Source organism: Zeugodacus cucurbitae, chromosome X (genome assembly GCF_028554725.1).
Source record: "Zeugodacus cucurbitae isolate PBARC_wt_2022May chromosome X, idZeuCucr1.2, whole genome shotgun sequence".
Taxonomy (NCBI): domain Eukaryota; kingdom Metazoa; phylum Arthropoda; class Insecta; order Diptera; family Tephritidae; genus Zeugodacus; species Zeugodacus cucurbitae.
In genome coordinates, this window is record NC_071672.1 from 24,507,122 (window position 1) to 24,519,972 (window position 12,851).

Sequence of the window (12,851 nt, forward strand, 5' to 3'; positions counted from 1 at the left end):
TATTAGGTGAAATTTCTTTATTGAATAGAATTGTTAGTTGATCTTGAGTTACTATAATTTCTTTATCTTTACTATCTTTTTTTAGAGCTGCATATACATTATATTTATATGCTTATAGTCATCATGGTAAGGTATTTTCTGGCGTATATTCATTTAGAGGGGGTAAGATTCGGGAATATTTGCTATTATTTCTTCATTGGTTTCCTTTAAATTTATTAATTTTAAAGAGAGATATTTGTTTATTTTGACTTTAATTAATCTAAATAGTTTATTTAAAATATTGATTTGTGGTGTCAATGATATGAGTTAGTCATTTTAGATCGTGAAATATTTATCAATTTGTAGAATTAGATTTTTGGTTTTAATTTCTATTAGAATCAATTTTTTTTTGTCTAGTTTGTTATTTTTAATAAATGATTATACTATCTTTTTGGAGTGAGAAGTTGTAAGTTTAAATTCAGCTAGAATTGTAATAACCTTTTTATTTGATTGAATAAGTTTATTATTTATATCTTTTGTTCTATTAATTGCTTCTTTAGTTATTTATTATAGAAAGGAGTATATGAGAGGTGATTTAAATATTAATCGTTTTATTATATTAGTTCTTATATTCGTTATATCTATAATGTTATTAATTATTAGTCCAAATTTGATTAGAATTTTATTAGGGTGAGATGGGTTAGGATTAGTATCTTATTGTTTAGTTATTTATTTTCAAAATGTTAAGTCATATAATGCTGGCATATTAACAGCTTTATCCAATCGGATTGGGGATGTCGCATTTTTATTAGCTATTGCTTGAATGTTAAATTACGGGAGTTGAAACTATATTTTTTATTTAGAAGTTATGAAAAATAGAGTAGAAATGGAAATTATTGGGGCTTTGATTATATTAGCTGCTATAACTAATAGTGCTCAGATTCCATTTTCATCTTGATTACCTGCTGCTATAGCGGCTCCTACACCAGTTTCTGCTTTAGTTCATTCTTCTACTTTGGTGACTGCTGGGGTTTATTTATTAATTCGATTTAATATTTTGTTGAGAGGTACATGATTAGGGGATTTATTATTATTATTATCTGGTTTGACTATATTTATAGCTGGATTGGGGGCTAATTTTGAATTTGACCTAAAAAAGATTATTGCCCTATCTACTTTAAGACAATTAGGATTAATAATAAGAATTTTATCTATAGGATTTTATAAATTAGCTTTTTTTCATCTGTTAACTCATGCTTTATTTAAGGCTCTTTTGTTTATATGTGCTGGAGCTATTATTCATAATATGAATAATTCTCAAGATATTCGTTTGATAGGAGGACTTGGTATTTATATACCATTAACATCTGGTTGTTTTAATGTTGCTAATTTAGCGTTGTGTAGTATGCCTTTTTTAGCTGGGTTTTATTCTAAGGACATAATTCTTGAGATTGTTTCTTTAAGTTATATTAATATATTTTCTTTCTTTTTATATTTTTTTCTACTGGTTTAACTGTTTGCTATTCTTTTCGATTGGTCTATTATTCAATAACAGGTGAATTAAATTGTGGTTCTTTAAATATGTTAAGAGATGAGGGATGAATTATGCTTCGTGGGATGAGAGGTTTACTAGTAATGAGAATTGTGGGAGGTAGTATGTTAAGTTGATTGATTTTTCCTACACCATATATAATTTGTTTGCCTAGTTATTTGAAGTTGTTAACTTTGTTTGTTTGTATTGTGGGAGGTGTATTAGGCTATTTAATTTCAAATGTTTCTTTATTTTATTTTAATAAATCTTTAAGTAATTATGTTAGCAGTTATTTTTTTGGTTCTATATGATTTATACCTTATATCTCTACTTATGGGATTATTAACTATCCCTTGATTTTAGGAGGAAGAGTATGTAAATCTTTTGATCAGGGTTGATCAGAATTTTTAGGGGGTCAAAATTTATATAACGAATTAGGGAAATATTCTCAACATATATTTGTTATACACAATAATAACTTGAAGATTTATCTTTTATTATTTGTTTTATGAATTACTTTCTTGTTTTCTTTCTTTTTAATATTTTATTCAAATAGCTTAAATGTAGAGCATAACACTGAAGATGTTAGGGTAATTATGTAATTTTTGGATATAGTGAATTAGTTTTAGTAATTTATAAAAATAGTAAAATTTTGTTTTTACAATGAAAATGTAATGTTTTTGCTAAACTATATAAACAGAAGTACAAATGGAGTTTAACCATTAAAAGATAAAAGTTAGCAGCTTTTTCTTGAACGTCATACTTCCTTAATTGGAGAATAACCTCAATTCTATCATTAACAGTGATAAGCCTCTTTTTGGCTTCAATTAAAAAGATTTAGTAAATAATTAATTTTATACATTTAGAGAATAAGGGTATTAAATACCTAAGATTAGGTCGAAACTAATTGCAATAAATCGCTTCATATTCTGTTTAAGGTAGATTGAGAATATCAATACTTTTTGAATGCAAATCAAATGTTATAATTAACTACAACCCTAGGTTTAGTTTGATCAGTTTAATATTCCTTGATTTCATTCATGATATAATCCAATAATTAGAATAATAATGAAAATAATTGAGGTAATTGTTCATATGAAGATGTCTGAAGTAGAGATAATTAGAACTATAGGTAAAATAAGAGCAATTTCTACATCGAAAATTAGAAAAATAATAGTGATTAGGAAGAATCGAAGTGAGAAAGGTAGGCGTGAAGATGACTTTGGATCAAACCCACATTCAAATGGAGAACATTTTTCTCGGTCTGTAAGAGCTTTTTTTGAAAGTACTGAAGCTAAAATTATTACAATTCTGGTGATTGTTATTAGAATTAACCCTATAATAATGATTGAAAAGATTATCTATACTACTGATTAGTAGACCTTATGATTGGAAGTCAAATATTCTTATATACTATACAGATAATTAATTAACCTCCTCATCAATAAATTGAGATATAGAGGAATAATCATACAATATCAACGAAATGTCAGTATCATGCGGCTGCTTCAAATCCGAAATGATGAGTTTTAGAAAAATGATTATTTAAATGTCGGATTAAACAGACTAAAAGGAAAGTTGTTCCAATTAATACGTGAATTCCATGGAAGCCTGTTGCTATAAAGAATGTAGAACCGTAAACTGAATCTGCAATAGTAAAAGGTGCTTCGATGTATTCATAGGCTTGTAGGATAGTGAAGTAAACCCCTAATAAAACTGTAAAAAATAATCCTTGTGTGGCTTGAGAATGATTACCCTCTATTAATCTATGGTGAGCTCAAGTTACTGTAACTCCAGATGATAAAAGAATTGCTGTATTTAACAAAGGAATTTGGAATGGATTGAATGGTTGAATACCAGCAGGGGGTCATGAAGCACCTAATTCGATGGCAGGTGATAGTCTGCTATGGAAAAATGCTCAAAAGAAGGATACAAAGAATAAGACTTCTGATAAAATAAATAAAATTATTCCTCATCGAAGGCCTAATGTAACTGGTAGGGTATGTAATCCTTGAAATGTTCCTTCTCGTGAGACGTCTCGTCATCATTGATAGACTGTTAGGATAGTAATTACATTTCCTAATAGAAATAGCGAAATGTCGTATTGGTGGAATCATTTCACTAAACCTGATACTGATGTTATAGCTCCGATAGCTCCTGTTAAAGGTCATGGGCTATAATCTACTAAATGGAATGGGTGATTTGAGTGTGTTGACATTAATTTACTTCACTAGAGTATAAAGTACTTAAAACAGCAAATACATATGACTGAATAATAGCTACAGCTGATTCAAGTACTAATAAAGCAATTTGTCCAATTAATAAAAGGGATACAATAATGTAAGATAACGAAGGGCCAGTATTTCCCAATAGGGTTAATAATAAGTGTCCTGCGATTATATTAGCCGCTAGTCGAACAGCTAGTTGTAGATAATTTCGTATACCTAGGAACCAACATTAACACCGATAATAATGTCAGCCTTGAAATCCAACGCAGAATCACTCTTGCCAACAGGTGCTACTATGGACTGAGTAGGCAATTGAAAAGTAAAGTCCTCTCTCGACGAACAAAAACTAAACTCTACAAGTCCCTCATCATTCCCGTCCTACTTTATGGTGCAGAAGCGTGGACGGTGTCAACATCCGATGAGACGGCACTAGGAGTTTTCGAGAGAAAGGTTTCGCGGAAGATTTACGGTCCCTTAAACATTGGCAACGGCGAATACCGCAGAAGATGGAATGATGAGCTGTATGTGTTGTTCGACGACATAGACATAGTCCAGCGAATAAAAAGACAGCGGCTACGCTGGCTGGGACATGTTGTTCGAATGGATGAAAGTACCCCAGCTCTGAAAGTTTTCGATGCAGTACCCGCTGGTGGAAGCCGAGGAAGAGGGAGACCTCCACTCCGGTGGAAGGACCAGGTGGAGAAGGACCTGTCTTCACTTGGTATTACCAATTGGCGCCAAACCGCCAAAAGCAGAGATGCGTGGCGCACTGTTGTGGACTCGGCTATAACCGCGTAAGCGGTTTCTACGCCAGTTAAGAAGAAGAAGTCGAACAGCTAAAGTTCCTGGCCGAATAATATTACTAATAGTTTCAATACATACCATGAATGGTATTAGTACTGCTGGAGTTCCTTGGGGCACTAAATGGGCGAATATGTGTTGAGTGTGGTTAATTCATCCATATAATATAAAACATAATCATAGAGGAAGAGCCAAGGTAAGGGTCAATGTTAAATGACTTGTACTTGTGAAGATATAAGGGAATAAACCTATAAAATTATTAAATAGAATTAGAGAAAATAATGAAACGAAAATGAAGGTTGAACCTGAATGACCTGAGGGACCTAATAAGGTTTTGAATTCCTTATGTAGTGTTAGTAAAATAGAATTTCAAAAAATATGTCATCGTGATGGTATTAATCAGTAAGCTGATGGGATTAACAATAATCCTAGGAATGTTCTTATTCAATTTAATGATTAATTGAAAATGCTTGATGAGGGATCGAATACAGAGAATAAATTTGTTATCATTTTCAGTTAAGGGATGTAGATGAATACTTCTTTGCGATTTGAGATTTAGGGGTTTGTGGAAGTACAGAATAATAATTTATTATACTAAACAAAATAAAAGTAATTGAGAAGATAATAAATAAACTTAATCAACCGATAGGAGCTATTGGTGGAATTAAAAAATACTAATTAATTCAGTAATTTCAGTTTGACACACTAATGTTATATTTTAACTAATTTTTTTTCATTAGAAGTAAGTGCTAATTTACTATAAAATGGTTTAAGAGACCAGTACTTGCTTTCAGTCATCTAATGATAAATTATGAGTTAGCTCTGTTAGTAACTCATTTAATAAAATGATTAACAGGGATTCTTTCGATTACAATAGGTATAAAACTGTGATTAGCTCCGCAAATTTCAGAACATTGACCATAGAATAAACCTGGGCGGTTTATTAAAAAATTAGTTTGGTTTAATCGGCCCGGGGTTCCATCAACTTTTACTCCTAACGATGGAATTGTTCAAGAGTGGATTACATCTGCGGCTGTCACTAAAATTCGAATTTGTGAATTTATAGGTAAAACTACTCGGTTATCTACGTCTAATAAACGAAATCCGTCTGTAGCTAATTCATTAGTAGGGATTATATATGAGTCAAATTCTACATTTATGAAATCTGAATATTCGTAACTTCAGTATCATTGGTGTCCGATAGCCTTTAAAGTTACTGAAGGTTCATTAATTTCATCCAATAAGTAAAGTAGGCGTAGAGAGGGGAAAGCAATAAATAGCAGAACAATTGCTGGAAGAATAGTTCAAATTATTTCAATGGTTTGACCGTGAAGGAGGTTTCGGTTTGTGTAAGTATTGAAGAACAATATAAATATTAAATAACCTACAAGAGTTGTAATTATTACTAAAATTATAAGAGCATGATCATGAAAAAATGTAAGTTGTTCTATAAGAGGAGAGGCACTATCTTGAAGGCCAAGGGCAGCTCATGTTGTCATTAGTTTCTAATAAAAGTAAAATACTTTATATATGGAGCTTAAATCCATTGCACTAATCTGCCATATTAGAAATTAGTTAAAAGAGGTAATTCTGAATAACTATGTTCAGCAGGTGGTGTATTTTGAAGTCATTCAATTGAAGAACTAAGTTGCATTGGGTAAATTACTTGACGTTGAGTAACTAATCTTTCTCAAATAATAAATAAGAAGAAAAGAATTCCTAGTAAAGAAATTGATGAACCAATTGTAGAAACTACATTTCATGTTGTGTAAGCATCTGGGTAGTCGGAGTAACGTCGAGGTATTCCTGCTAATCCTAAGAAGTGTTGAGGGAAGAAAGTTAAGTTTACACCAATAAATATAATAATAAATTGACTTTTTAATCACTTAGGGTTTAAAACTAATCCAGTAAATAATGGATATCAGTGTACAAATCCAGCTATAATAGCAAATACTGCTCCTATTGATAAAACATAATGGAAATGAGCTACTACGTAGTAAGTGTCATGAAGAATAATATCAACAGAAGAGTTGGCTAATACTACTCCAGTTAGTCCCCCAACTGTGAATAAAAATACAAAACCTAAAGCTCATAATATAGCTGGGGAATAATTTAATTGTGTTCCATGAAGAGTGGCTAGTCATCTGAAAATTTTAATTCCAGTAGGAACAGCAATAATTATTGTAGCTGAAGTGAAGTAAGCTCGAGTATCAACATCTATACCTACTGTAAATATATGATGGGCTCATACGATAAATCCAAGTAATCCAATTGCTATTATAGCGTAAATTATACCTAAGGAACCGGTCTGTTAAAAGTATAGTAATAGCTCCGGCTAATACAGGTAGAGATAGAAGTAAAAGAAGAGCTGTCAATACTACGGCTCAAACGAATAAAGGTATCCGGTCAAATGTGATTCCTGTTGATCGCATATTAATTACTGTAGTAATGAAATTTACGGCTCCTAAAATTGATGAAATACCAGCTAAATGCAGAGAAAAAATAGCTAAATCAACTGAGGCCCCACCATGAGCGATAATTGATGAAAGGGGAGGATAAACAGTTCAACCTGTACCAGCTCCGTTTTCTACTATACTGCTCACTAAAAGTAATGTAAGAGAGGGAGGTAATAATCAAAATCTTATATTATTCATTCGAGGGAATGCTATATCTGGCGCTCCTAGTATTAGGGGTACTAGTCAATTTCCAAATCCTCCAATTATAATAGGTATTACTATGAAAAAAATCATAACAAATGCATGAGCTGTTACGATGACATTATAGATTTGATCATCTCCGATTAAAGCTCCTGGGTGACCCAGTTCTGCCCGGACTAAGATTCTAAGAGATGTTCCTACTATACCTGCTCAAGCTCCGAAAATAAAATATAATGTTCCGATATCTTTATGGTTCGTTGAAAATAGCCATTGTCGCGATTAAATGGCTGAAGTTTAGGCAATAGACTGTAAATCTATTTATAAGAATTTATTCTTTTTAATCAAGGCTTTATAGTCAATAATGACATTAGACTGCAATTCTAAAGGAGTAAAAACTTACTAAGGCTTAAAAGACTATACTTATATTTATAGCTTTGAAGGCTATTAGTTTATTTAACTTAAAGCCTTATTCTATAAATTTACAAGAATAGGTAGACTAGGGAAACTAGTACTAATCTAAATGTAGAGATGAAAGATAAAACAAGTATAGTTTTAAAAGAAAAATTGTTGATGAATATATTTACCGTTCAATTATTTTCGTAGTAGTTTAGTATAAAAGCTGCAAAACATAGTCGTAGATAAAAAAATAATGTAATTAAAGTTATTACAGTTATGATGGTTACTAAAATGTATTGTCTTTTTAGAACTAATATCTGAATAACCAACCATTTAGGTAGAAACCCAATGAATGGGGGTAGTCCACCTAAGGATAGAAGATTAAGAAATAATATAAATTTTAAAATTTTTGATCTAAAAAATGAATCGAATAATTGATTGATGTGGAATATTTTAAAATTGTTGAATATGAAGGTTAGACTGAAGGATAAAAATGAATAAAATGAAAAATAAATTAATCATATCGATTCACTAGTTTGCATAGCCGCTAATATTCAACCTAGGTGGTTGATAGAGGAGAAGGCTATTAACTTTCGTAAGGAAGTTTGATTTAATCCTCCTAAAGATCCTACAATGGTTGATGTAAAGATTACTAAAAGAATAAAATTGTTTGGCGAAATGTAGGAGATTAATATAAGAGGGGCAATTTTTTGTCAGGTTATTAAAGTTAAAGCGTTTATTCACGATAAGCCTTCTATAACATTTGGAAATCAGAAATGAAAGGGGGCTGCCCCTCTTTTTAATAATAGTGATGATGTAATAATTAAGTCATTATATAAAGAATTTTCTTGTGTGACAGGAAAATTGTTTAAGTATCTCATTATAATAGCAAATAATAATACTGCTGAGGCTAAGGCTTGAGTTAGGAAATACTTAAGAGAGGCTTCTGTAGATATTAAATTATTACTATTTATTAGGGGGATAAAAGATAATAAATTAATTTCTAGACCTATTCAAGCTCCCAATCAAGAATTAGATGATACTGTGATTATTGTACCTGTAATTAAGATAAAGAAGAATATAATTTTAGCTGAATTATTAAAAATTAAAAAGAAAAGGATTAGGACCTTTATAAATGGGGTATGAACCCAGTAGCTTGATTAGCTTATCTTTTTATAATTGATATATTTTGGTGTATGATGCACAAAAGTTTTTGATACTTTTAGAAATAGTTTAATTCTATTAAATATAATGAATGTAATATTATTACATAATTTACCCTATCAAGGTAACCCTTTTCGTCAGGCAATTCATTCAATGAAAACAGCTTATTTCATTTATAATAGGCTGTTTTCATCTAATTTTTTTTTTTTTTTTTTCTATAGTTAATTTTAATTAAGTTAGATAAAATAATTACATTTAAATTAATTTTATCTAAATAAGTTAAATTAGTAAACTTATTTAAATTGTATTTTTTACTAGTAGTTAACAGTAAATTCCAATATAGACATTTCCGAGAGTTAAAAGTACAACTCATAGATAAATAGATAGATGAATGACATGACAAGACAAGACAAGACAAGACAAAGCAACACAAGACACGACATGACATGACATGACAAGACAAGACAAAACAACACAACACACGACAGGACAGGACAAGACAAGACAAGACAAGACAAGACATGAGACGACAAAACAACAAAAGACAAGACAAAACAACACAACACACGACATGACATTACATGAGAAAACAAGACAAAACAAGACAAGACATGACAAGACAAGACAAGACAAGACAAGACAAGACAAGACCAGACAAGACAAGACAAGGCAAGATAAGGCAAGACAAGACAAGACAAGACAAAACAAGACAAGACAAAACAACACAACACACGACATGACAAGACAAGACAAAGCAACACAAGACACGACATGACATGACATGACAAGACAAGACAAAACAACACAACATGCGACAGGACAGGACAAGACAAGACAAGACATGACACGACAAAACAACACAAGACAACACAAGACAAGACAAGACAGGACAAGACAAAACAAGACAAGACAAAACAACACAACACACGTCAGGACACGACAAGACAAGACAACACACGACAAGACAGGACAAGACAAGACAAGACATGACACGACAAAACAACACAAGACAAGACAAAACAACACAACGCACGACATGACAAGACAAGACAAGACAAGACAAAACAACACAACACACGACATGACAAGACAAGACAAGACAAGACAAAGCAACACAACACACGTCAGGACAGGACAAGACAAGACAAGACAAGACGAGGCAACACAAGACAAGACAAGACAAAGCAACACAAGACACGACATGACATGACATGACAAGACAAGACAAAACAACACAACACACGGCAGGACAGGACAAGACAAGACAAGACAAGACAAGACATGACACGACAAAACAACACAAGACAAGACAAAACAACACAACACACGACATGACATTACATGACAAAACAAGACAACATAAAACAAGACAAGACAAGACAAAACAAGACAAGACAAGACAAAACAACACAACACACGACATGACAAGACAAGACAAGACAAGACAAGACAAAACAACACAACACACGACATGACATGACATGACAAGACAAGACAAGACAAGACAATATAAGACATGACAATACACAACAAGACAAGACAAAACAACACAACACACGACATGACAAGACAAGACAAGACAAGACAAAGCAACACAAGACACGACATGACATGACATGACAATACACAACAAGACAAGACAAAACAACACAACACACGACATGACAAGACAAGACAAGACAAGACAAAACAACACAACACACGTCAGGACAGGACAAGACAAGACAAGACAAGACGAGGCAACACAAGACAAGACAAGACAAAGCAACACAAGACACGACATGACATGACATGACAAGACAAGACAAAACAACACAACACACGGCAGGACAGGACAAGACAAGACAAGACATGACACGACAAAACAACACAAGACAAGACAAAACAACACAACACACGACATGACATTACATGACAAAACAAGACAACATAAAACAAGACAAGACAAGACAAAACAAGACAAGACAAGACAAAACAACACAACACACGACAGGACAGGACAAGACAAGACAAGACAAAACAACACAACACACGACATGACAAGACAAGACAAGACAAGACAAAACAACACAACACACGACATGACAAGACAAGACAAGACAAGACAAAACAACACAACACACGTCAGGACAGGACAAGACAAGACAAGACAAGACGAGGCAACACAAGACAAGACAAGACAAAGCAACACAAGACACGACATGACATGACATGACAAGACAAGACAAAACAACACAACACACGGCAGGACAGGACAAGACAAGACAAGACAAGACAAGACATGACACGACAAAACAACACAAGACAAGACAAAACAACACAACACACGACATGACAAGACAAGACAACAGAACACACGACAGTACAGGACAAGACAAGACAAGACATGACACGACAAAGCAACACAAGACAAGACAAAACAACACAACACACGACAGGACATTACATGAGAAAACAAGACAATACAAGACAAGACAAAACAAGACAAGACAAGACAAGACAAGACAAGACAAGACAAGACATGACAAGACAAGACAAGACAAGACAAAACAACACAGCACACGACATGACATGACATGACAAGACAAGACAGGACAAGACAAGACAATATAAGACATGACAATACACAACAAGACAAGCCAAAACAACACAACACACGACATGACAAGACAAGACAAAGCCACACAAGACACGACATGACATGACATGACAAGACAAGACAAACCAACACAACACACGACAGGACAGGACAAGACAAGACAAGACATGACACGACAAAACAACACAAGACAAGACAAGACATGACAATACACAACAAGACAAGACAAAACAACACAACACACGACATGACAAGACAAGACAAAGCAACACAAGACACGACATGACATGACATGACAAGACAAGACAAACCAACACAACACACGACAGGACAGAACCAGACAAGACAAGACACGACATGACAAGACAAGACAAGACAATATAAGACATGACAATACACAACAAGACAAGACAAAACAACACAACACACGACATGACAAGACAAGACAAAGCAACACAAGACACGACATGACAAGACAAGACAAGACAAAACAACACAGCACACGACATGACATGACATGAGAAAACAAGACAAGACACGACATGACAAGACAAGACAAGACAAACCAACACAACACACGACAGGACTGAACCAGACAAGACAAGACATGACAAGACAAGACAAGACAATATAAGACATGACAATACACAACAAGACAAGACAAAACAACACAACACACGACATGACAAGACAAGACAAAGCAACACAAGACAAGACATGACAAGACAAGACAAGACAATATAAGACATGACAATACACAACAAGACAAGACAAAGCAACACAAGACATGACACGACAAAACAAAACAAGACAAGACAAGACATGACAAGACAAGACAAGACAAGACAATAATAACTGTGGCCCCTCAGAATGATATTTGTCCTCAAGGTAAGACATACCCTATAAAGGCTGTTGCTATTACTAATAATAGAATTAGTACTCCTACTAATCAAGTAGGTGTGAATAAATAGGATCCGTAATAAATACCTCGTCCAACGTGTAGGTAGATACAAATAAAGAAAAATGATGCTCCATTAGCATGAAGGGTTCGTAATAATCAACCATAATTTACATCACGACAAATGTGGTTTACTCTATTGAAAGCTAAATTAATATCAGCTGTATAATGTATAGCTAAGAATAATCCTGTTATAATTTGAATAATTAAACATAATCCTAGTAGGGAGCCGAAATTTCATCAAGCTGAAATATTTACAGGAGCTGGTAGATCTACTAAAGCATTATTTGCAATTTTAAATAAGGGGTGTTGGGTTCGTAAAGGTTTGTTCATTAGTTTATTGGCCGAAGAGGACCATAAAATAATTTAGTAATTTTTACTACAGCAATTAAAGTAACTAAAAGGTAGTTTATTAATAGAATGGTGATTATATTTGTGGGGAAGTTATATAGTTTATGTAGATTTAGAGCGTTTTCTGGAAGAATACTTTTTATTTGGTTAAACGGTTGTATTTCTAGATTTTGTATAAAGCATGTTG

General features: G+C 33.0%; 4 pseudogenes; 1 reads left to right on the top strand and 3 right to left on the bottom strand.

Moving 5' to 3' along the window:
* Positions 1-847: 847 nt before the first annotated feature.
* On the top strand, positions 848-1,678 carry LOC128923049 (NADH-ubiquinone oxidoreductase chain 5-like; annotated as a pseudogene).
* A 1,254-nt stretch (positions 1,679-2,932) lies between these two features.
* Positions 2,933-3,935, bottom strand: LOC128923048 (cytochrome c oxidase subunit 3-like; annotated as a pseudogene).
* A 1,408-nt stretch (positions 3,936-5,343) lies between these two features.
* On the bottom strand, positions 5,344-7,193 carry LOC128923044 (cytochrome c oxidase subunit 1-like; annotated as a pseudogene).
* Positions 7,194-7,662: 469 nt separating this feature from the next.
* On the bottom strand, positions 7,663-12,420 carry LOC128923013 (NADH-ubiquinone oxidoreductase chain 2-like; annotated as a pseudogene).
* Between the last annotated feature and the right edge of the window lie 431 nt (positions 12,421-12,851).